Genomic DNA, 27,172 nt, shown 5'->3' with positions numbered 1-27,172 from the left:
GGAATGGACTTTCTCCGTAAGAGCTTTCTTCACCTCAGAAATAACAGGATTTGAGAGGAAGATGATTACAGGACTAGACACTGCTTTAAGGGCAGGGACATGAAATCAACCCCAATCAGAATTGACCTCTAACAGGGAAAGACAGAAGATCAAAATAATGACTAGTTGAAGTTTCAGCCCTACTAGGCCAGGAAATAAATATAATTCTGTATTTATTTTTCACACCTCGACAAAGAAGCCAGATTGTTAAAAGGAATACAAGTCAGCCATTGACAGGCTGCAGTAAGAGGCTGCGGAAACACGTTGTTGCTTACACCACCAAGATCACAATGGACAAGAGATTATGTTCAATTCCACTGAACTTATCAAATCAAACAGGAAATTCACAGACCACCAAAATGGTAAAAGGATAATGTCTTCACCGCTATACATCTGCTTCTTAATAATAAATTTTAGTTAGTGACGTAGGCTCACCACTATTTGGGAATTAGTTTCTCCCACAAAATTTATAAAGAGCAGGGGTGGTTTCCTGGGACCATTTCACCCCCAGGTGCAGCACATAGAGTGATACCAATGTCATGGAAGAAGGAAAGAATCAGTTGACAACATAAAGTAAAGGCAGGTCCCCATGGCTGTCATGTCCCCCTAAGCCTCATAATTCCTACTTGTTCTATTGAGTCATTCACACCCTCCCCTATACCCCACCCAGCTGTGTTTCATTTCCTGATATATTTTAAGGAACTTGTTTTGACACTTGGGCTTTTTTTGGGGGGTTGTTGTCTCCTAATTTCTCATCTATCCTGATTTGTTTCTAATTCTATAAAATAAATCACTGAGAAAGAGCAAAAAGATCAACTTTATTCAGCGATCAATAATGCAATCATGTCTTCCATTGCCCATTACTAACTTAAAATTATTTTTAAGCTTTTCCACCCACCTATAAATGCATTTTAGGAAAAAAGGTAGCAGTTAAGATCTTACAGTTTTAAATACTTATTATGAAGCCAAGACAGGTTTAGTCATTGGACTTTTCTGTGAACTCTTTAAAAACACCTACTTTATCTAATCTTTGACAAACCTGACAAAAACAAGCAATGGGGAAAGGATTCCCTATTTAATAAATGGTGCTGGGAAAACTGGCTAGCCATATGTAGAAAGCTGAAACTGGATCCCTTCCTTACACCTTATACAAAAATTAATTCAAGATGGATTAAAGACTTACATGTTAGACCTAAAATCATAAAAACCCTAGAAGAAAACCTAGGCAATACCATTCAGGACATAGGCATGGGCAAGGACTTCATGTCTAAAACACCAAAAGCAATGGCAACAAAAGCCAAAATTGACAAATGGGATCTAATTAAACTAAAAAGCTTCTGCACAGCAAAAGAAACTACCATCAGAGTGAACAGGCAACCTACAGAATGGGAGAAAATTTTTGCAACCTACTCATCTGACAAAGGGCTAACATCCAGAATCGACAATGAACTCAAACAAATTTACAAGAAAAAAACAACCCCATCAAAAAGTGGGCAAAGGACATGAACAGACACTTCTCAAAAGAAGACATTTATGCAGCCAAAAAACACATGAAAAAATGCTCATCATCACTGGCCATCAGAGAAATGCAAATCAAAACCACAGTGAGATACCATCTCACACCAGTTAGAATGGCCATCATTAAAAAGTCAGGAAACAACAGGTGCTGGAGAGGATGTGGAGAAATAGGAACACTTTTACACTGTTGGTGGGACTGTAAACTAGTTCAACCATTGTGGAAGTCAGTGTGGCGATTCCTCAGGGATCTCGAACTACAAATACCATTTGACCCAGCCATCCCATTACTGGGTATATACCCAAAGGACTATAAATCATGCTGCTATAAAGACACATGCACACGTATGTTTATTGCGGCACTATTCACAATAGCAAAGACTTGGAACCAACCCAAATGTCCAACAACGATAGACTGGATTAAGAAAATGTGGCATATATACACCATGGAATACTATGCAGCCATAAAAAATGATGAGTTCATGTCCTTTGTAGGAACATGGATGAAATGGATGAAACTGGAAACCATCATTCTCAGTAAACTATCGCAAGGACAAAAAACCAAACACCACATGTTCTCGCTCATAGGTGGGAATTGAACAATAAGAACACGTGGACACAGGAAGGGGAACATCACACACTGGGGACTGTTGTGGGGTGGGGGGAGGGGGAGCGACAGCATTAGGAGATATACCTAATGCTAAATGACGAGTTAATGGGTGCAGCAAACCAACATGGCACATGGATACATATGTAACAAACCTGCACATTGTGCACATGTACCCTAAAACCTAAAGTATAATAATAATAATAATAAAATTCATATACCTAAAAAAAAAACAAACCACATACTTTTTTTTTTTTTTGAGATGGAGTCTCACTCTGTCACCCAGGCTGGAGTGCAGTGGTGTGATCTTGGCTCACTGCAAGCTCCGCCTCCCAGGTTCACGCCATTCTCCTGACTCGGCCTCCCAAGTAGCTGGGACTACAGGCACCCGCCACCACGCCTGGCTTATTTTTTTTTTTTTTTTTTTTTTTTTAGTTTTAGTAGAGATGGGGTTTCACCGTGTTAGCCAGGATGGTCTCAATCTCCTGACCTCGTGATCTGCCCGCCTTGGCCTCCCAAAGTGCTGGGATTACAGGCGTGAGCCACCGCACCCGGCCAATACCTGCTATTCTCATATGTTTGTGATGTGCAACTGTAAGAAGGGTAAATTATTAATTAGATCAAACTGTGTACAGAAACAAATGTTGCTGACATCAAAAAAAATTATAACACCAAAGAAATTAGTTGCTCAACACCCTTCACTTTAAAAGAAACTCATGAATAAAATTCAAGGTTCAAGGGTAAGTTCTGCTTATGGCTCAAACAAAATAAAATAAAAGATGGCTTTATGAACCTGTAAGAATGCTTTCTCTAATTGCATATGGATTCATAAATAAGATATACACTCATCCACTCACTCTCTTAAAAGGCTTAAGGACTCTTGAACTATAAGCTCAGAAGGGAAAAGGCAGGGGAGAACCTCGATTCCTAGGTCTAACTCAAGTATCTCAGACTATCATGGTCTGGAACGGTCTATTTTAAGACAAAAGCACTTCCTGCTATCTGCTCTAAATTAGGTTAAGTTTATTTCCACAGATCTCAGCCTCAGCCCATCACCTGAGGCCTGCTGACAGACCGTGTGAGCTGAGATCATCAGTATCTCCCAAGATTTTGCCAACTTAAAATATCCTTCTTTCTCTAATCAGCATCCCTAACTTTTCCAAAATTCTGTGTCACAGACTACTAATTCTAAAAACCTTTCTAAAGGAAGACACAATGGAAAACAGATCTCAAACAAGCAGTGGCCGCCCAGGAGCCAGATGTTACCTGCAGATGTGCTGTGTATAGCTAGCACAGTGTTGTTTAGAATTTCTATTAATAGTTGCCAACATAGAAAGATAGACAGTTCACATTAAAATCCAGATTCTGACATTTCCTTAAAAATCTGAAAATCTGACAATGTCAGGCTCACCTTTCTACATGGCAATAACTGGTTGGAGCAACCAGCGGCTGCCCCTTCAATAGAGGACATGTACCCTCCAGTTTGCCACAGTCTCCTCCACTCCCATTACCTTATATGCAGTCTGATTCCTTTCCTGCCTGCTTCCCCCAATAGGTATTTACATTTTTTACCACTCTCCTCACATATAAGATCTTAAACAATTACTTCTTTTACCACCCACTTCAAGTCCTTTACCAAATCTTATTAATTCTACCCCCAAAATTGCTCTTGAATCTTCTCCGTTGTTTCCACTCCTCTTGAACCAACGTGACTCTTGCATAAGCTACGTCATACCTCCTAAAGTTTCTCCTCTTATCATCTTCTACTCTTATTTCCAAAATATCAGCTAAACTGTTTTAAGATACAATTACGATTACAAAATATCTCCCCTTGCCCACTTAAAGCCCTTTGAAAGCTTCCCATTGCTCTGTGGACAAAACTAAAACACTTTCCACGGCCTGAGGCCCTGCAGGACCTGAGTACTGCCAACAGCCCCCGCCTCCCCTCTTGCCACTCTCTCCTTCACAGACTCTGACAGGGTCTTCTTCCTGCTGCTCCAATGCATCAAGTCCCTTCCTGTCTCAGAGCCTTCACTCCTGCTGTTCTCTTTGCAGGGCTAATTCCTATTATTTCCTATTTCATCGCTTAGATGATAGTTTCAATAGCATACCCTCTACAAGGTCTATCCCATTCAAATCAGATCTCTCAGTTACATTCTCTCAAAGCATAATGCTTTTTTTTTTTTATCATGATGTGAAAGACATGTTATCTTTTTTCTTTTTATAAGAGAAGCTGACTGGCCAAGGGTCATCTCAATGGCCCTCTTGTCTAGGTTAAAGTAGAGTTAGACTACGTAGCCTGAATCCTCTGGTGAAGGTGTAAGGAAACCTTTCATAACCCAATTGAGGCTGCCCCTCCTCAGATCCCTGGTTTGGAAAATATGAAATCTTGTAGGTGTCTTTATGCACAATGATCCGGGAATATTCAGGGAGGGAAGTCACTGACACCCCAGTCCTAGGTGCCCAGGATTCAGAGTAAGTGAGATCTATGGGAAGGAATTAGTACAGTTGCACCAGACTTAGAATTCCCAGAAATAAAATAATTACTTCAAGATAGAAGTCCAGGCTGGTGACTGGGACTCAGGACGAGTGACCCAGTAACCATGGAGAAGCGCCCATTGACAAAGTATGTGGGTAAGGCTAGAAGCTTCTGGAGACCTCACATACTGTATGGAGCCTGTACAGTGGGGCACAGAACTGTGCACACGGCTGTAACTCATGAGGAAGCCTATATGTCCTAGCTGGGGTTCCCCACCGGCAGATGCTGAGACAAGGATATGGGTGTAGGAGGTTCATTTAGAAGGTATTCCCAGAAAGTACTGAGAGGACAATTTGGAACTAAAACAAGGAAGTCAAGGAAGTCAATAGAGGGCGCATTTTCTTCTTCTTCTTTTTTTTTTTTTTTTTTTTTTTGAGACAGGGTCTCCCTCTGACGCCCAGACTGGAGGGCGCTGGCACGATCTCGGCTCACTGCACCCTCCAACTCCCAGGTTCACGCCATTCTCCTGCCTCAGCCTCCCGAGTAGCTGGGATTACAGGCGCGCACCACCACACCCGGCTAATTTTTGTATTTTGGGGTAGAGACAGAGTTTTATCATGTTAGCCAGGCTGGTCTCGAACTGCTGACCTCAAGTGATCCTCCCACCTCAGCCTCCCAAAGTGCTGGGATTACAGGCGTGAGCCACCACACCCGGCCGAGGGTGCATTTTCAAGAAAGTTACTGCTGCAAGCAACTGGAAGGAGCTTCGAGAGACAGTGGAGAACCGACCTCATAGATGCGCCTCCGGAAGGGCAAGAAACTCTATGATGGGCGGAGGGATGCTCCCCTGGCACTCCCAAGTGAAGCCAAAGAGAAAGCCCTCATGGTTCCCATACAGGCCATGAGTGCTGAGGAGATGCGGGTGGGGTACCAATAGCATCCGCTACACCTCACATGGCACACTGTGTCTGAGCTTGGCCACGGGGGACTGGGTTGGCCTTCCCTTGCAGGACCACAGAGGGCACGCACAGCATCTTTCAGTACGAGGGAGAACAGCCTCAACAGCGACACCTTGTGGCATCAAGATGTAATCATGTGATGGGCTGGTCGGACAGATTCATCTCCAGATTTAGATGTGGGATTTATATCCATATCCCGCTCGCTTTGAGGCTGTGAAGCCTGAAGCAGCGGGGAGGAGAGGAAAGAGAGGGAGACGGGGAGAAGTGGGGAAGGTTGGGAAGGCGCTCTAGTGTAGAGATTCAGAACTTCCAGCTAAACTGGCAGATGGCTTCCAGAATTTTGGATTTAATTTGGACAAATGAAACTGGGAGCAAGGGTTGTTTATTTGTAATATATTGTAATATATTAATCTTAGTATATCTGTTACAATATTTATAAAATATAAAGATTATATGTATTATTTACATTAAATATTTAATTTTAATATATTCTCTTTTCATTTATTTTTATAAACTTTTTATTAAAGCAGATCATATATATGATGAAGGTAGACCTTAATTGCACACGTTAATTGATATTTTTTTTTAGACAGAGTCTCGCTCTGTCGCCCAGGCTGGAGTGCAGTGATGTCATCTTGGCTCACTGCAACCTCTGCCTCCTGAGTTCAAGCGATTCTCCTGCCTCAGCCTCTCGAGTAGCTGTGATTACAGGTGTCCGCCACCAAGCCCAGGGAATTTTTGTATTTTTAGTAGAGATGGGGCTTTGACATTTTGTTCAGGCTGGTCTTGAACTCCTGACCTCAAGTGATCCACCCACCTCGGCCTCCCAAAGTGCTAGGATTACAGGTGTAAGCCACTGTGCCCAGCCTACACTGGTTAATTTTTATATAATGAGCACACCTGTGTTACCACTGTCCAGACCAAGACTTAGAACATTATCAGCATCCTGAAAGCCTCTCTCATGTCCAATAATCCATATATGACCCAAAAGCACTTCCATACCTTAGAATTTCATATTAATATGTGCAATTCCTTGTTGCGGTCTCTCTTCCCTCCTATTATAAACCCCTACACTGCAACCCAGGTTTTTACATTGGTGCTAACACTCTTAGAGCCCAGGGCAAGAGTACAAATGGATGCCCAGATACCGTGTGCCTATACATTTAAAGTTATAAACTGAGCTAACAAACTGGTAAACAAAATACATTCTACCCTGCTACCTTGATGAATACAGAGATGGGGAAGGTGAGATTTGAATTTTGAACTTAGAATACTTAGACTCCTCAGAATTCCACCAAAATATTGTGGCAGGAGGAAGGCCTGCCCCCCACACTTCCGCCAACACCCTTTCTCCCCACCTCTGGCCCAACCATACCCCACGGGCCTCATACACATGAACTCTGCAGCATGCAAGCTAGGCTTGCTCCAGCTATACCAGGGGTCCACAGGCTTTCTCTGTAAAAGGCCAAACAGTACACATTTTAGGTTTTGTGAGCCATTTGATCTCTGTCATGACTGCTCAACTCTGCCATTTCAGCCCAAAAGCAGCCATAGACAATTTGAAACCAAATAGGCATGCCTGTGTTCCAGTAGAATTTTATTTATAAAAACAAGTGGTAGTTGGCCGGGCGCAGTGGCTCACGTCTGTAATTCCAGCACTTTGGGAGGCCGAGGCAGGTGGATCACAAGGTCAGGAGATCGAGACCATCCTGATTAACACAGTGAAACCCCGTCTCTACAAAAAATACAAAACATTAGCCGGGCATGGTGGTGGGGTGCCTGTAGTCCCAGCTACTTGGGAGGCTGAGGCAGGAGAATGGCGTGAACCCAGGAGGCAGAGCTTGCAGTCAGCTGAGATTGCGCCACTGCACTCCAGCCTGGGTGACAGAGCGAGACTTCATATCAAAAAAAAAAAAAAAAAGTGGTAGTTGGATTTGGCCCACAGGTAGTAGTTTGCTGACACCTGATCTGTAACGTCACACATATGTGCCCCTCCACAACCCTAAGCCTAGGGATGCGCACAGTGGTAGCATGGCTTACCCCCAAGAAGATGTACTGGGAAAAAATTCCCAGGCAGATTCTGGAAGACAACTCAGGGTCATTTAGGCAAGGAGGTCACAGGCCTCTGGGTACCCAGAGTGGACTCTAGAATGCCAGGCACAGGCTCCAGGTGGACACCTGCATTGGCCTCTTGGATTCTTCCTCCAGTGGAGGGTGCAGTCAGAGGAGAACCAGAGTAGGCCCTCTCGCCCAAGAGTAAGGGAACACGGGAGCTATGCAAAACAACTTTGAAATAATTGAAAGGATGATGCTGGTACTTTACTATCGTGACATTTTCATCATATCACTAAAATCACTTCCACGGCAATTATAGGAAAATTCTGTAATTGTAGCCAGAGAGGAGAGACATAGTGTTTTTAAAAGGAAAAGAGGAGCCTCAAAATGAGATTTGGTTGGAGTCATACTTCTGTCTTCTGGATGTGCAACCTTGAGCAAAGTATTTTACTTCTCTCACCCTCACTTTTCTCATCTGTAAAATGGGGATATCAGACTTTTCATATGGATTTGGGAAAGATTAAATGAGATGATATAAGGAAGTACTTAGCACAATACCCAGCACATAGCTAATGATCAACAGAAGTTAACCTTGACAAGCCCAAGGCTACCAGAATATAACACAGTGGCTTTCAACCTCAAAGTTGCCATAGAATTCTCTCAGTTCACTAAACTTAGCCCTGTCAAACACTTCAGAGTCAAACTCAATGTGCTGTTCGAAAGTGCTGAAGACATCAACCCCAGTTCTTTAAAACTAGAGAGAAAAATGGACATTGCCTTCCCCCATGATCTGCAGGCTACAATATTATGCATCCATAGTTATTGAAAGTCCCAGTAATAAACCATTTCATCTGTGAATGCCGTGATGTGAATCAGTAGGGGGAAAGTCCAGCTTAACACAGCAGAGATTTTCAAAATTGCTCTCCCATCATTCTCCAAAAAGCTCTATGAAACTCAAACATGCCTATCCACACATCAGTACCCTCTCCTTTAGTTCCCCCAAACTCATTTTATAATTACTGTTTTCCATGTGTCGATTTAGCATGATTACATGTTCAGCTGCCTTCGTTCATGTTTTATGGCAAGGTACTTGAGTGAAGAGGCTGACTGTCTTCCATACTACAAGGCAAGGGCTCTGCATGCCCAAATATTAGTTAATTGTTCTTTCCATTAACCATTTCCATTATTTAAATTTCAGACTCCATCAATTTATTTCGAAGTGTTAAATTAAGAATCTGAAACCCCTAAAAATTTTGTTAAAGGAATAGACTATTATCTAGAACACAGCTAAATCTACAAGTTAAAAATATAGCAAAACAGCCAGATGTGGTAAGCTCACGCCTATAATCTCAGCATTTTGGGAGACCAAGGTGGGAGGATCACTTGAGCCAGGAATTTGAGACCAGCCTGGGCAACATGGCGATGCCCTAGTTCTAAAAAAAATTAAAAAATAAATTAGTCAGGTGTGGTGGTGTGCAGTTGTAGTCCTAGCTACTTGGGAGGCTGAGGCAGGAGAGTAGCTTGAGTCCAGGAGTTCAAGGCAGCAGTGAGCTATGATCACGCCATTGCGCTCCAGCCTGGGTGACAGAGAGAGACCTTAACTCTAAAAAATAAATAAATTTTTAAAATGGCAAAATCCCAAACAATAAACAGTAAAATTAAGAAATAATTTGAGATGTTAAATAAAATTAAAATAAGTGATGGTTAATAAAATATGCTGATTATAACAACATTATTCATCGCCCCATAAAGTCTCATAAATTGAACAAATTAAGTAGTTGCACTGAAGGAATAAATAAGGTTTTCAGATTCGTTTTTTAAACATCTGTGCATTTCCTTTCATCTGCAAATGTAAAATGTCAATTGGCAAAGATTTAGTTACAGTATACTTAAAAAAAGAATATTCAGGAATTATTGGGTCTTACACTAAAAAATCTTCTATCTGTCAACTAACAGATGTTTCTGAGAAAATGATAGAGAGATAGAATAAAAACTCTGCCCCCTTGGCCCTAAAAATCCAATCACACAAAATTTTGCTACATTTACAATGGCATAAGGATTATCTGTAAATAGCTTTTTACTAGAAAAGAATATAGGCATAATCACATACGTGAGGAAAAATTTTAGCAAAGATTGTAAGCTATCAAAAAAAAAAAAAGACCACAATCAACGAGGGATGAGGAATGGCTCCAATGGGCAAATTATGGAGATAAGCATTCATCTATGTATTCTGGAAAGAAGAGAAAGAATAAACATTACATCCTAACTCTGAGGTCTCTCAAAAATATGACTGATAACCGTGGAAGAGTCACACTGGAGGCTTTAACAACGATCAAGTTCAGGGTAGTGAATGGTATACAGAAACCCCTTTAACAATGGAAATTAGAGTAAATGAGTCAGTAAGTGCAGTAAGTAAATCATCAAGTAATCGAGTCAAATCTCTTGTCTATGAACGGATAATGGTAGGCTTATCTAACATAAAAATAAATAAAAAGGGAAATTACAGGACATCATTCGGATCTATTCAACAAATACTTCTAGAGAACAAATCTGTAATGTGGTTTCTGACATGCTAGAGGTCCAAAGCCTTCCATTTAAAAGGGGGTCACAGCCTCTTTACTCAGGTTCACATTAACAATTCTAATTGTTGTGCAAGGCTGCCAGTTGCTGTGAACACCGGAAACAGACGAGGGCCTTTCTGGGAGTGATAGAGTGTGGTCTCAGATGGAGAGAGTCCTATGGAAGAAAGAGTGTAGTAACAGAGAGGGAAAATCCAGTTTTTTGACCTAGTCAAGAACTAAGGAGGGAAGTCAGATCCACAGTTATGCATATTAAAGAATCTGCAAATCTCATGAGAATTTAAGGCTTGTTTTTTATTTCAGAAATCTGAAAACAAATAATGTAAGGATATTCTTGATCAGCACAGTACCATGCCCATTGACTTTGAATACCAAGCTGTACCCTAAGGAATCACTGAGTCAATGTGAAAAGAAATAAGATGGTCTTGGGGATCTAAAGGATGTGTTCTCACTGGGTGAAAGGTAAGGATTGTCAAGTTCTTCAGAATGAATGAAAGTTTCACAGAAGTTGACTATTGTGAATATGGTGGGAAAATTGAATCATCATCCAGTGCACAGCAGGGTAGACCAGATGATGCCAAAGAACCTGTCCAGAATAGTCAGCATCACATTCTAATTACAAGCAGCAATTTAGTTAATGCAGCTAAATTAATGTTATGAATTTGAATTAGTAATGTCATATGACATATACTCTATTTCTAAATTGATTTAGGTTTTAAAAAGGTGTAAGAGCTTAAAAATAAAACTTACCGGCTTTATGTTTATACAATTTAAAGTATCATTACAATAATAATAATTTAAGCCAACCCTGGGGTTCTATGAGAAATTATTTTCATTAAAAAAGATATCATCTAAGTCTGAGAAACCTTGGTTAAGTGATTAAGCATACACTGGATTTGAGACCTGAATCTCACATTTATTATCCGTTTAACCTTGAGGAAGTTAGCAAACCTCTCTGAGCCTCAGTAAGTAGCTGAGTAACAATAGCCTCAGGTGTAACAATGGCTACTTCACAAAAACAAGGTGAGTAATGATTAAATCAGAGAAGGCAGAAGTACTTAGCACAGTGCCTGAGGCTTAGTAAATACTCAGCAAAATCCTCATCATCATCAATATTGACCACAGGCTCATTGTGTTGTTTTCTTAAATTAGACCCTTTCTTCCTCATCAGTAAAATAGAAATAACAGCATTAAACATCTTGCAATGGGTCTAAAAAAAGTAGTTGATTAAAAAGGTTGCAAAAAAAAAACTTTGCACATGCAAGTAAAACTTTAGCCCATGCAGTAAATTGCATCATGTGTTCAACATATTCACCATCCCCCTAGCCTGCCCATCTCTACAGTCTCCTTCCTGTGGGAAGATAATCTTTCCTGCCCCAGTGACATCTGGCTTGGCCATATGACTTGTTTTGGCCAATGAAATGTGAGCAGAAGTAACAAATGCCATAACCAAACAGTAGCTATCAGAGCCCTCTAGTGGGTAAACCATTGTTTTTTCTTCTCTACCGTGAGAATAGGCTGTCCAAGAAAGGCCTGTGTCCCAGAATAAAGATAACGTGGAGCAGAATCACAGACAACCCCTGAGAAAAAGAAGCCACTGAGATTTGGAGGTCCTGTGTTAGCCCAGCACAACCTAGCAATATCTGACTAATAAACCCAGCTACCACAAATACAGTGCTAAAACAAAATATGTAACATTTAGATTAAAATATAGGACAGCGTTTTCTCACTGATTTATCTCTCATTCTTTCTTCCTCTGCAGATTACCAAACTAGGAAATACCATCCATTCAGGGACAGAATATCTTCTGTTAGGTCTCCAGATAGATGCAAATCATTTGTAAATAATTTATTTTCAGATACAGATGCATACAACCAACTATTTTAACTGCCTCCAAATGTATTCTATCATTCCTGACCACTGATTTCTTTACTGACAAACAGCTGCTCTGGTGCTTGGACATCGAGATGAAGGCAATCACTGGAAAAGCCGAAGGAGGATAAATCCTGCTAGGAGGTGACACAGTTGTACAAACAATCCAAATAGTGAATGCCAGCGAGCATCAGTGGGCGTGGGCTGGACCTCGTATGATCAGTACACGTGTGAGTGCCTGTCCTGGAGCACAGCCCCAGGAAGAATCCAGCTGTGCCTGACCCAAGCATGCCTCCCCACCAAAAGAAAGGCAACACATGCACCCACCTCCTGCTATCTGTGATTCCATCTTATAATGGCTTTGTGACTTACAGATTGCACCAACTGATGCCCCTGTTTTCACTTGAACCTTTTGCAAAACAGATGATTCAACCCTGTACCTTCCTTAAAGGCAAGAACTATGTCTTCATCTTCATATCTCAGCACTATTTCACACTTGCAATTAAAAGGCAACTCAGTGTAGAGCAGTTTAAAGCATGGGCTCTGAAGAGTCCAAATTCCAGTTTCTCCGCTTACTTAGGTTCAGATCTTGCAAGCAGATGCTCTAAGTGCCTATCGATGTCCCTCTGACCTGAACATTTTAGAGTGCCCCAAAGGCACTGCCAATATCAGAATCTCTGCCTGAGAGTATCTTTTAAACCTGGATAAGCTAGTCTTCCCTTGCAGGGTGTAGAAGTCCCAGGGTTAACCACCCTTAAAAAAAAATCTGACAGCTATTTATACACGAGTGTTCACAACAGCATTATTCATGATAGCTAAAAGGTGAAAACAACCGAAATGTCCACCAACGTTGAATGCGTAAAGAAAATGAAGTATACACATAAAATGGAATATTATTCATCCTTAAAAAAGAAATGAGGAGGCCAAGGTGGGTGAATCATCTGAGGCCAGGAGTTCAAGACCAGCATGGTCAACATGGCAAAACCCCATCTTTACTAAAAAATACAAAAATTAGCCGGGCATGTTGGCATGCACCTGTAGTCCTAGTTACTTGGGAGGCTGAGGCACGAGGATCACGTGAACCCGGGAGGCAGATGTTGAGAGGCTGCAGTGAGCCAAGACTGTGTCACTGCACTCCCACTTGGGCAACAGAGCGAGACTCTGTCTCAAAAAAAAAAAAAAAAAGGAAATGAAATTCTGATACATGCTACATGAACTTTGAAAATATTATGCTAAGTGAAATAAACCAGCCACAAAAGGACAAATATTGTCTGATATCATTTATATGAGGTACCTAGTATAGTCAAATTCATAGAGACAGCAAGTATAATGGTGGTTTCCAGGGGCTGGGGGAATGTGGAGTTATTGTTTAATTAGTATATAGTTTCAGTATGGGATGATGAGAAAGCTCTGGAGATTGATGGTGGTGATGGCTGTACAACATTGCAAATATACGTAGTACACCAAACTGGGCACTCTAAAATGGTTACAATAGTAAATTTTACGTTATGTATATTTTACCACAGTAACAAAATAAAAATAATTAAAATAAATTTTAAAAAAAGAAAAGAAAAAAAACAACTGACATGAGCTAGTGGTGAGACATCCCTACTCTCTTAGCCTTTGTGTAAAAATACCCTAAGGCAGGTGTTTTACACTATCTCTACAATTTCCTTATGGGATCTACAATTTCCTTATGGGATTAAACACTAGTTGCCATTGCACAACTCGCTTAACAATGCCCCATCTATTGGCTGCCTTCACTTCCCTGTCTCATATCCTCATTCACTCACTAGTGATCCCTGTATGTCCCAAGTAACTACTTGTCTCAGGGTCTGCTTCTGTGGGAAAGTCAACTAAGACACCAAGGCAAGTTTCTTAATTTCTCTAAACATTACTTTCCTCATCAATAAAAATAATACTTAGATCATGAAGTTATTGTGAAGATTAAACGAGATAATTCTTCAAAGTGCTTAGCACAGTGCCTGACTCATAGTAAATACTTAATATGATCTTCTTGAATTTCTGGTCTAGCAATTATCCACCTTTTTTATAGAAGATAAACTACATCTCTCAGTTTCAGGAAGAGACTAAAAAATTCTAAGAGCCAATTCTTTCCCATCTTCTATTTAAATAACATCTCTCATGACTTAGCACTCATCATTCAACCAACCACAAGAGGTATTAGAAATAACTGGAATTTTGTATCCAACTCAATCTTTTGCCTAGAGGTGGGCTGAGCCCACAAAAAAAGTTAGATAAGCTCCCCAGATAGCAAGCAGACCCCCCAGGACAGACAGATAACCACCATTCCCTCCTGACCTAGGGAATTAGAGGGCTGTGGGGTCAATTGTAAACAACTTTGATCTGGTAAATTTTATCTGTATCCCTTTCTCTCTTTGGCTACAAATGTACCCTCCTAAGGTTTATGGCAAAGACTAGGATTCATTTAGTCTTTTTCTAGTTCCACAGTGCATCATTTTAACAAATGAAACCATGGGATCATGAAATTCCCATTGAGATGAATCCTTTGCCAAATACCGTTTTATTTTGCTTTGATTTCTCATTAATTGTTTGCCAAAATACACAGAGATTTTATCACAATAATCACCTATTCTGACTAGCAAACCAAAGGATTAGGTTACATACTCTGGTGGACTCGTAAGTAAGACTGATGAGAAATCCAATTTCTATCTCTTGCTTTTGTAGAAAACACCTTTCTGAATATGTACTTTTTAAAAAGCTGAACAAACAAAACTTACCTTGACTTAACATGTTAAAAAGGGAAGCTCTGTTCCCCAAAACAAATAAATGATAAAATCCCAAATTCCATCTTGCTCTTTAATATAATCCCTAAAGCTTTCTTCCAACATTTCATACATACATAGCCTTTAACTTCACTCACAACTATAAATAGTTGGCCAACTTAAGTTCAAAGAATCTGACTAAAGCTAACCACTGGCCATATTGGGCATGCCTAATGTTTTCAATGTTTGGCTCAATTACATTATGAACTAAATACTTCTTCCTATATTATTGCCTACAGTTTTCCATTTTCCACTTATAAATTAATGATAAAATTCAAGAAATATTCAGGTGATTGCACAAACTCTGTTGTACAAATATGGTGATGCTGATGAACTAAAACTACTTGTCGGCAGGTAAGGTCATGATACAGTAGCTCAGAATGGTGGTTCATAAGCTACAGCACAGAAGATTAATGTATGAAAGGCAATTTAACAGTGTTACTGTATAATGTACAAAAGTGTAAATCATATCAAAGTAAAGTCAGAGGCAGTCACTATGCATGGGGTATTGAATAGTGTTCTAGCCCATAACTCCCAATCTTGTACATTTCAAGGAATAATGAAACTATTTCCATTCATGAACTTTCTCAGACCACTTTCAGAAGCTGTACACTATGAATTACTCCAAGTATTTCCTTCGATTAATCTAACGAAGTCAGTTTCATTCTGCCTGTTAAGTACAAAGATTTTGAAACACAATGTGTACTCTCTGTGCTCTGCTTAAAATTTACTGAAATGAACTTTGTCCTAGGTGGTATTTGGAAAGAGTCTCAAAACCAACAAGTGATGTGGAGTCCCACTGCAGATCTTTTACCAGATGATATTTTTCTTCACCTGGAAAATGGTCTTTCAAAATTATTAAGGCTGCATAAATTGTGTTTGGTCAATGAATCAGAATGGACATTGCTAGGAGTCCCAAAGCCATAATAATCAATCTTTCTATTGTTCTCCAGGTCATCTTGCCACCCTCTCTTCCCAATATCAAGCCCCACACTCCCACAAGCATCAAAAGTAGGTAATTATTGCCATGACAGTGAAATAGGAGAATAAAGAGAATTCAGAGTCTTTGATCATATCCGTCCCCTACTTGAAATCTCTTGAAGGTTTAAGCTTGAGTCCCATCTCCTCAATGGCTCACAGGGTCTTATGCCCTGTCACACTCTCTGGCTCCTCTCACCATCCCTCATCCTGAGCCAAGCTAAACTCCAGCTCTACAGTTCTACCTACCTTTACCTCCGTGAACCCTGAATCGCCCATTCTCTCACTTACCTTTGCACCTAGTGCATGCTATTCCCCCTGTTATTTGTACCTTCAAATCCTCTCTCCTCTGGCTAATTCCATTTACCCTTCAGTGACACTTTAGGTGCTACTTTCTTCAGGAAGCCTTCCTTCATTCTTCATCCATGACTCTCCTAAGTCTTCCATGACAGCCTGGATGTTCCCCCAAGAGCATCCATTATTGCCTGCTTACTTGTTTCGTACTCCACTGGATACTACAATCCCTGAACTCCCCTACAAAATTATCTGCTCTATTATGGTCCCCCAACACATACACACCCTATTCCCAGAAGAAGATTGGCACAAAGCAAGCATACACTCTTATGATGACTACATAACAGAATGGCTTAATTCTTTGTTACTAATGTCTATTATGAAAGAACACCAGCCATTCCTGTTTTCCAGGTTAAAATAACTAATAAAATAATAATTACTTAGTTGAACCTCTGCATGAAGAAACTGTATATATAATAGATCTAGAAGAGTGCCTTTGAAGCAAACTGGACTAGATGATAGAGAAACAGAGATCCCAAATAAGGAGAAAGCTAGTGGCAAAGCCAGAAAGGGAACTTAGGGCTTGTGACCCCAGGTCAGTTCTATGTCTCTGTATCCAAAAGAATCTGCTCTGAAGTTATTCTAAGCAACTATTCATGTTGTGAATTCAAGGTGGCCCATGAATGCATTCAAAGCCCATGTATAAAAAGAGAGTTATTTCTCAGCTTCAACAAAAAAGGTGAAGAATTCCCCTTGCGTGCCCACACTGACTGCTCCACGCTCACAAGCCTGATGAACAGCAGCCACTAAGACCCAGGTGCTTTTGTATCCACCCAGCATCAAACAGGACCTATTTTGAACGAGCCCATATGAATGCCACGCTGTTATCCCACTCACTACCCAACCTCCTGCTTCCTGTCAAGGAGAGGCTTCAGGAACCATACGAATAAAGGGTCAAAATGCGAAACAAAGAAGGGGGAGGAGGGAATGTTACAGCCTTAGAAGGGAAGGAAAAACAGACATCACCAGAAGGCAAGAAAAGACATCAAAAATCCTCTCCTGAGACGTGAATGTAAAAAATAGTCAACAACCCTGCTCCTCTCAGAACCCGCCCCTTGAACCACGGCTGCTCCTCGAGGTGATGACAGCTTGAGCTGGCTGGCAAAACGGAGCATGGCTAATCTGCCTCAAGCCAGGCACAAGAAAGACATCTTGGTAGGAATTTGATGCCCATCAGTATCACTGAGAAAATAACCAGTGATCATGGGACCACCCTAACCTCACATCTGGCAGAGCTGCTCAACTCTCACTGCCAGAGCAGCTCCCAGACCCCAAACCCACCTTCAATCACCTCAGGCCCATAGAGGATGAACTCCTGACCACACCCATATTATTATAGAGAAATACGCCACATAAGAACTGGTAACCACAGTGCACAACTAGGTTCAATTTCTTATATGAAACCCTGCTCTTTCTTTCTGTAATTAGTCATACCATTTAACAGAAATCTTTCAAGGTTTGCATAAGGATCTGAGCGTATTCTTAAAGAACAGTCACATTGCTCAGTTCCCATTCAAGCTCTTGTCTTCTGACCCACTAAGAAGTTGCCTTGAATTAATAGTTTGCTCCTAATGCATTTAGGGTAAATGCACTTTGCTGCCTGCAACTCATTCATGCCCTGAAATCACAGAATGACAACTAGTTTTGGGGTGGAAAGTATTAAGACAGGAAAAGAGAACTAATGCTATCAGACCCCCCCACACACACACACACACACTCACACAGGATAATTAAGTGAGCAAAATGTAGACTCTGAAGAATAAACCATAGCAAAACTAAGTTGCTGGTGTAAGGTATCTATGAACATTGTGGCTGGCCTTTGGTTTTCAGGTATATGTCAGAGATGCCCTTCCAACTCTTCATCCAGTGGGGCTATAATCTCATCATTGACTTCCAGGAAAAAATAATCACTTAGTTCCTTCCTGAAAGTTCTTCCTGACTTTATTTATTTTCTTCTCTTCTTCCATGCACACACGCTGTCTCTCTTTTTAATTTTGTTGAGTGCTGATTAGGTGCCAGCAACTAGAGATTCCTGGGATCTGACCAAGCGAACTCTGCTTGGCAGAGTCAACATGAGTTCAAGAACAGAGGAAGTGCAACTTCAAAGCAACAAATCTGGAAGATGTAAGTGGAGAAGTAATGCCCAAGAGGTTAAGAGCAGAACTTGAGGCACACCCTGGGAACTGGCCAGCCAAGTGCTGAAGAAATTAGGCTGGAGTAGCAGATGAACTGGCCCAAGAGAAGGGTAACCAATTATATTAACAATTAAGTCAGTGAGGTAGTGGCCTTGGACTTCCCCAGCTGAAAAAATGAGCAGAAAATCACAAAGAAGGCTCGGCCCTGGCTGTGAAAGTGAGACAGCTTAGAGCTCCTGGTGCTTTTGGCATTTACACTGGTTAAGGCTTGGTGGTTGTTTCTGTTGCAATTGTGGGGCCACTCATTGTTTCTACTTTCTCTAGTGATAATTTAGCAGCCTTGAGAGTAAGGCAGAGGTGGATTCAAATTCTGGTTCTGCCACAGCATTAACTCTGAGCAAGTTTTTCTGTTCCTTCAATCATTTAACAAATACTTACAGAACATCTAGGCACTAGGGATACAGCCAAAGGCAAAGCTCCTGCCTTCATGGAACTTATCAAATTCTTTGAGTCTCAGTTTCCTCACCTATAAAATGGGATACTACTTTTACCTGTATAGGTAATATGAAATGATCAATATAAAGCACTTAGCACAGTGCCTACCACATAGTAAATGCTCAATAAATGGTGCTCTTCATATACAGAGCAAACGTATCCATCACTTCCAACTGGAGTATTAGCTCCAAGTAGTAAGGAACTATCTGTGGTTCATCTCTGTACCCCCAGTGCCTAACACAAAGTAGATACTCAATAAATACTTCATAAATCAATCACTACTTAATTAATAACAGCCATTGTTATGGTAACTGATAGTCATTATTCCTCTCTAAGCCACAGAGATTCTATACTTAAAAAAGCAACATGGCGGCCTGGCGTGGTGGCTCACGCCTGTAATCCCAGCACTTTGGGAGGCCGAGGCGGGCGGATCATGGGGTCACGAGATCAAGACCATCCTGGCTAACATGGTAAAATCCCGTCTCTACTAAAAATACAAAAAAAAAAAAAAAAGCGACATGGCATAAAGACTTCTTATTTTAATTTTTTAAAGAACAGTGAGGTGCACTATACAATATGTCTTCAGGCACTTTTTAAACATGAAAACAAATGTTATTGAGCATAAAGATTTCAATTCAAAGAATCTATTAGTACAGAGACAAGCACGGACAGCAGATGTAGATGACAGCCCACTCTTTTCCTAACTACAAAGTAAGGACAAGCTGGCCAGGCTTCAGGTTAATCCAGAAGGCACCCAAATAGTAAGTTACATAAAGTTTAGCAGATGTGCTCAAAGATGATGTATCAGTAAAGATAAGCAGAAAAGTGCTGCAGAAACCAAAAATCACAAAATCTTCATGGCTCAGAACAACGAAAGTTTACTTCTTGGTCTATATGTCCAACTCCAGTTGACTGGAAGCTATGTTCATTTAGTGACTGAATGGCCCAGGCAGATGAAGGGCTCCATCTCAACACACATTTCCATAATCATTGCAGTAGAAGAGGGCACTGAGTGCTCTCACACTGGAAATCAAATGTTCTAGCATGGAAGTGATGCAAGCCACCTCCAACATATGCCTGGAAGGAAAGAAAAAGTGGGTATGGGGAACATTAACAGTCTCTACCACAGATGATATTAAGACACAACCTGTGGAATAACAAAGGGATTTGTTAAAGATGATGCACAAATAAAACATCTGAACAGCTATAAGATTCACATAATCCTGGATGAGGAAGGATGGGTAGGTGTCATTTTAGAGCAGTGGCCTCAACATAAAGACACTTTATACAACATAAATCTGGACCCTAAATTTCCAGAACAGCTCTGCTTTCTATAAATATACTGAGGGTCCAGATAAATTTTTATTTAGGAAACAAAAAGTTTTAATAGCTGAAAAACATTTGAAAACTATGAATGTAAACCAAATCCTTTATTTTACAGATTTAAAAAGTAAAGAGAAGAAAAAAAGGAGACACAGACAGTTAAAGCAACCCCAGTCTACCCCCTCAAGGAAGGTCTAGAATGTTTAGCAGAAATAAGTCCATGGACAGAATCTAATGTACCACTGCAGCACCTTCTGACCTTACCCTTCATCTCTGCTACCTTTAACTGGCACAGTGGAGCCAGACCCAGACCAAAGTCATTTAATACAAGGTCGTCAAGGGCTCAATAAACGGTATCGACGATGAGTAGAAGACCCCACCCCACAGCATGAAATAGTGATTCATATCCCATTAGCAATTCTCTACATTACTCATTCCCTACTTCTGGGCAAATGGGAAGCCATCAGTAGAAGTGAATACTAGCCTTCAGGAGACTTTCATTTTGTTCTCAGATGATTATAGGTTAACGGCAACTATGATTTGGGTTCACTCAATTCCATTATCTTCTCATGTCCCCAGCTCTGTTTCATGCCCAGTTTCCCCTCCACCTTCACTCGCACTAAAGCATGTATGTCATGCACTCAAGCCTCAGTGGTCTCCCAACCTCTGGTCTCTGTCTTTTTCGATGGCTTTATACTCACTAGCCCATGAAATCAAACTCAAATATTTCAACCAGGAATCCAGGTGCCTCCTAAATCTTACTCCAGCCTAATTTTTCAACATTATCTCCACTACGGTACTTGTCCTGCGCAGCCAGAGGCAAGATGATGATCCTGAAAGTCAAAATGACATTGTTTTGAACCCCCAACACTTCTACTTACTGGTTGGGCAAGTCCTTAACCCCTCTAAGTTTTAATGTTCTCACCTGCAAAATAGGTGATAGCATCTACTTTGAAGGTTTTCTTGAGAAGGTATGTATCAGTGAGGAGTATGTGCGGCTGCAAGTAATAAGTAGTGGCTTACAAGTAAAGAGCTTTTTAGTTTTATGCAATAAGAACTACAGGGAAAGCAGTCTAGGCTGGTACTATGAATGAACAATGTCACCAAGACCAAGATTCTTCCAGACTCCAGCTTTGCCATTTGTAAGATACGATTTTGGCTGGGCATGGTGGCTCACACCTGTAATCCCAGCACTTTGGGAGGCCAAGGCAGGCAGATCACTTGAGCTCAGGAGTTCAAGACCAGCCTGGGCAACATGGGGAAATCTCATCTTTACAAAAGTATACAAAAATCAGCCAGGCATGGTAGTGCACACCTATAGTTCCAGCTACTGGGAAGACTGAGGTGGGAGAATCACCTGAGCCTGGGAAGTCAAGACTGCAGTGAGCTGAGATCGGTGCCACTGCACTGCAGCCTGGGTAACAGAGTGAGGCCCTGTCTCAAAAGCAAACAAAAAAAAAAAAACAAAAACCATGGCTTTATCTTCATTGTTGTAGTTGGCTGCTGCCCCTCCAGGCATTGCACCAATGATCTCAGCAGCAAGAAGCTAAAAGAGCTGAAAAATTCTTGGAGTATACCAGCCAGGTGTGTCCCACTCACTACATTTTCAGGAAAGCCTCTACCCAACAACTTCCACCTATGCCATTATCAGACCCGACTCTCATGGCCACTCTAAATCCAAGGGAGTCTTGGGAAGGTGAGGTGGGCTTATTTCCATCTCAAACAAAATTGGGGTTCTTGTAGTTAGAAAGGAGAAAATGAATGTTGGGTAGGCAACCAGCAATGCCTACCCAATATTAAATATCTTATGGAAAGTGCTAAGCATAGTGCCTAACACATAGTTAACTGCCCAGTAGAAGTTAAGCTAGAAATACTACTGTTATAATTATTATTGTTGTTGTTATTCACCTTTCTTACTCTCTGGCCAAGTGGAATAACTCATTATATCCACGTGTGCCCCTACATTTTTATGGTATCCATTGCTCTATCTGCATCTCCAACTCTCTCCCTGCTTTAAGGTCCAGGAAAATGCCATTGCATCCAAGAAGTCCTTCCTTACACCTATTCCTAATGATAAGTTTCATGGTGGCAGGACCCACATCAGGTAAAAACTGTGTTCACCACTGCACCGAACATTGTCTCTTGGAACACAGTAGGTTCTAATAAATAGTGCCTTAATAATTTAAGTAATTCATGTGTATACACAAACCTGCTTTATAGCCAGCCCTCTAAAATCAAACACAGTATATTCCTGAAATGCAGAAGTTAAGGACAAGGTTTATATGTCACACAGCTAGCAATGGGAGTGAGGGGATGAAAATTGCATTCCCCAAGAAAAAGAAAAAATTAGAAAATCCGCTAACCATAATTTTTACTTGCTGTTGGAATCTGGAAGATAGTTCATCAAATATTCGCTCCCTTACTGTGAACAGAGTCTACTTTTACACACAAGTGTTGTCCGAAATAGTGCTTTGTCCAAAACAGGTTATTAGTGAAAGTGACATTTGCTCGTGCAGTTTGCCTCTTGGCTCCAGTGATCTGCCAGGAGAAGAGCATGCCCCAAGTAGCTGCCATCCCTTCAGCCTGGGCCCCAGGACAAATGTGGAGGAGACTGGAACCCAACCCACAGTCTCTGCACAGCCACCCCAAGGAGCCCAACTTATACCAGCCAAATCACGGTCAACCTGAAGACCCATGAGTGTGAAAATAAATACCTGTTGCTGTATGTCAGGGAGTTTTGTTACACTGCCAAAGCTGACTAATATATCTTATCATTTGATATATGTTAGCATGTCTTATATCTTCATTCATTTTGTCCCTTTTCTTCACATAAAAGGAAGAGGCTGAAGAATCTCCATGTTTTGTACATCCAGTGAGTTCTACCTTTGGATCAACTATTTTAAATTTATGAGATCTACATTACCATGAATATTGGTGCTTTTCTGTGTTTTCCATTCATCCTATCTTTCTAAACTAAGAAAATCACAATAAACTATAAAGGAATAGTGTAAACATTGCTGAAACTGAAACTCTTGGCTGGCAAGTAAGTGCCCCATGGACCAGCCAAAATGTTAGCTGGTTAGCGGATTTAAAAAAAAAACAAAAAAAACAAAAAAAAAAAGGCTAGAGGATGTCCTAGTAAAACAAGCAAATGCAGATTGCACAAAAGTCAACCTAACCGAAGTCAAAGACTCTTTAGGTAAATTTGTGGACTGCAATACCATTCACCTTATTTTTCAGGATACCTGTTTTGGCAAACCTTCACCACTGAGTTTCACCAATGGGAAGAGACTGATAAGGCTTATATCTTGTAGCTTTTCCAACATGACAAAACAAGAGGGGCCGGGCACAGTGGCTCACACCTGTAATGCCAGCACTTTGGGAGGCCAAGGCAGGAGGATCACCTGAGGTCAGGAGTTCGAGACCAGCCTGGCCAACATGGTGAAACCCCGTCTGTACTAAAAATACAAAAATTAGAGAGGCGTGGTGACGGGCACCTGTAATCCCAGCTACTTGGGAGGCTGAGGCAGGAGAATCACTTGAACCCGGGAGGCAGAGATTGCAGTGAGCCAAGATCACACCACTGCACTCCAGCCTGGGTGACAGAGCAAGACTCCATTTCAAAAAACAATAAAAAATAAAATAAGAGGGTCATGCTATTACAAAAGAATAATTTTAAATATCATTATAGCTAATCACTAATGGAAAAGGGTCTCTGTAAATAGCAAAGAAAATAAAACTCTAATCTCTTGGCGGGGAGACAACTGAGGGATGTTAAGAGCATTTATTCAACCAAGATCTATTTAAAACTCCAATTAGAAATTTAAGGTGTCAAAAAAAATGGAAGAGTGTGAATTTTGTTTTGTTTTACCTTCTTTTAAGTCATCATCATTAGTTTGGAACTAAATTTCTATTGAGCCAAAATTTTTATTTTACTATACGTTATATTTTTTATATTTTATTATGTTTCTACTGGAAATATATAATAAACAAAGTTACTAAATTTGCCTATTGGCCCATGCCACAGCCTTCAAGTGCAAAGGCAAAACAGGCTGATAAAACAGGCTGTGTCAGAATCACAGTGGACTCTTAAAAGGGTTAGCTCTACGTATGCTGGGAGAACCCACACTTCAGACTGGACACATGCAGACTACACAACCAAAATTTGAAGTCAAGGCCATGGCCAAGGTCATGGGCTCTGGGTAAGACAAACCCAGGCTCAGGTTCTTGCTTTCATACTAAACTGGCAAGATACTGAATTCCTTGTAGTTACTCATCTATAATTTGGGCATAAGAATAGTACCTACCTCACAGGGGCTCCAAAAGGTTTAAAACAGATAATGCATATAAAGTACTCAACAAAGTGCTTGCCTATGCAATAACAATGATGATGATAGTAATAGTAATAATACTGCTTTGACAAACCTGGCTTCTACATGAAAACCATTCTAATCAGTATATTCTGGCTCACAGTCTGTTTATGAAATGCTTAATTCACAGCATTATGTTCACATCCAGGTACAGCTTCTATAAAGTGACAGCTCTTTGGATCAATCAGTAATTTTTCTAATGAATTCAGGGAGAAGGGTGTTGAAAAATCAGCCTTTCACTAGTAGTGAGTTGAGAAGGATCTGGTCCTTCACCCATGATTCATCCACCCGTGAAAGTCTTGCTGGTGAAAACCGTGACACCATCACCTTCCACAGCCCTCCCTGCCAAAACTGTAAAAGTATTTTATTAAAGCACAGAAGCAAACAGACAAGATGGCTTACATGAGAAAAAGGCAAACTCTACTACTGCCCGGAAAGAAAATGGCTTGACCCCACCACCACCTAACTGACATTCTGCAAAAGAGAACAAGGCAGCCCTCACTTCCAGAAGTTGAGTTAACTGTCAGAACTAAAAGAATCCCTTCTATTCATGTGACTCCCCATAAAGAACGTTTGCTGGCTCCAAAGATACCTTATAAATCCATCCAGTAGAGGCAAGACCCAAGTACTGTATACTGAGAAACAATGTGACTTTACAAGGACAAGAGTGACCATAGGAGACAAAGTGCCACACCCTTTTCCCGGATAGCTGAACGGTACATGTTGTGTCTTATAAAGATGGCAATTCTGGAGAAATAGGTGGGCAATTCTAACACCCCCACCCCCAATTCCTGCTTTACACAGATTCATTTTCATTTTTAAGCCAATGGCCTCGGCATCCGCAACTACTACAACTAATAATCAGGGAGGTGGTGGGTAAGGGATGGGGAGGACAAGGAAACACAGGTCAAATATACTTGCTTCTAAAAGTCCATTTTCAAAGAGTTTTCTTCCCGCTTGTCTGCCTCTCACAGCTGGATCCCCATACCAGGTGGAAACCAATGGTTAAGTAAAATCACTGATTTAAAGAGCCAACCAGGAAACTAACCATGACAAGTGGGAGCTGCCCTCCTCTCCCGAGCATTGATTGGCTCTTTGGGTTCCACCGGTCCCCATTCTACCCACGTAAGTGGCAGGTGTGGCCGTCAATCACATAGGGAACTGACAATTCACCGCTCGGGGAGTAAATTGCCTTTCATACAGGAAAGGCAGGTAGCCGCCTAAAATCGATCCACTCCTAAAAGAGCGGACCCTCCCTCTCTGGCAAGAACAGAGACCCTTAAGTACAAAATAAATAAGGCAGGGCCGAACGGAGAGTTTACGAGCGCTATTTTATTACCCCGAACCAAAGCAGCCCTTAATCTTCACTGTCCTAAGATGATCTTTCAAAGGCTCGTACGGTATTTCTTTTAATTAGGTACACCTTCGTTAGTATTCTCTTTTTTGTATAATTAGGAGAAAGGGAGGAGGAAAGAAGGAATGCCGTTCAGTTCAATTTCACATCGTATTCCTTTTCATACACCATCCCCTAGCCCTCCCCGGTAAATGAGCTTCATTTTCCCTGACACGGGTTTTTTTAAAAAAACATGCTCCTCTCTGAACCCACCCAGGCGGCCAGCCACCCCACCCCCGGGCTGAGGCTCCACCTTTCTCCACTTTGTTCTGCTTGGGATTGCTCAAGACCCCCGACCCCGCGAACACCCCACCCCTCGAGGCAAGAGGGGACGCCGGGCAGAAGAGGAGGATCTGAGAGAAGAAAGGCGATGGCAGTGAGGGTGGCTGCCGGAGAGGGACTGCGGGAGGTGGCCCGGGCCGCCGGGGCTAGCGAGCGGCGCCCGCGCGCCGGAGGAAACCGTGCACTTGTTCCAATCAAGGCAAATCCTCCCTTAGGCCGCCCCATCCCTCCCCGCGCCCGAGAAAGCCCCGGAGGAGGCGGATGGTTCACCTCTAGGCTCCCCACGATAACGCATTGCAGCTCCCCACGAGCGAGGGGGACCCGGCACGAGGGATGCCCGGGCACGGGCGCCCCGAGGGAGCCGGGCACCAGGCGGCCCCGGCCCCGGCGTCGGCGTCTCACCTTTCGGATGCTCGCCCCGGGGCCGTCCCACATGGATTTTTACAACCTCTCGTCGCCTTGGCCCCGGGCGGCCAGGAGGAGCAGGAGCCGGCGCCGGAGCCGGAGACCGAGCGAGCAGGAGCCGGAGGCAGAGGAAGAGAAGGAGAAGCGGGGCGGGGAACCGGGAGGGAGGAAAGAAGGGAAGGAGGAGGACACTGCTCGGAGGGCCGGGGCCAGGCGCGGGGCCGGGCGGGGCCGGCGGCCGAGGGGGCGGCACCCGCCGCAGTCCCGAGACGCGCGCTCGCGCGGCGCTGCCAGGCGCTGCGCTCGGCGGGGCCCCCACCCGGCCGGCCGGCAAGCTCGCCGGCTCTCGGAGGCCCTGACTCACATTCCCAGCATTCCCGAGGAGCCGCTAGGGGGGCCGGGGCTGGGGCCCGGGCGCCTCCGCTGGGGGCAGCAGAAAGCGCCCGGCATAGGCGGGGGTCTTCGCAGCGCCTCCTCCCGGCAGGCCGCGGCGCGAAGCACCTGTCCCCAATCTTCTGTCCCCGA

General features: G+C 42.2%; 1 protein-coding gene across 7 annotated transcripts in view; it reads right to left on the bottom strand.

Moving 5' to 3' along the window:
• Nucleotides 1–26,869, bottom strand: part of ERC2 (ELKS/RAB6-interacting/CAST family member 2) — a 901,662-nt gene extending 874,793 nt beyond the window's left edge. For all 7 annotated transcript variants that reach the window (XR_009214386.1, XM_058441964.1, XM_058441966.1 and 4 more), the window contains exon 1: nt 26,645–26,869. The gene's annotated coding sequence lies outside the window, so the exon portion shown is untranslated. The remainder of the gene's footprint in view (nt 1–26,644) is intronic.
• Nucleotides 26,870–27,172: the final 303 nt, after the last annotated feature.

This window comes from Hylobates moloch, unplaced genomic scaffold (assembly GCF_009828535.3).
Source record: "Hylobates moloch isolate HMO894 unplaced genomic scaffold, HMol_V3 SCAFFOLD_8, whole genome shotgun sequence".
In the NCBI taxonomy this organism is placed as follows: domain Eukaryota; kingdom Metazoa; phylum Chordata; class Mammalia; order Primates; family Hylobatidae; genus Hylobates; species Hylobates moloch.
The sequence above is the reverse complement of the archived record's forward strand: the minus strand, read 5'-3'. Positions and strand labels throughout refer to the sequence as shown.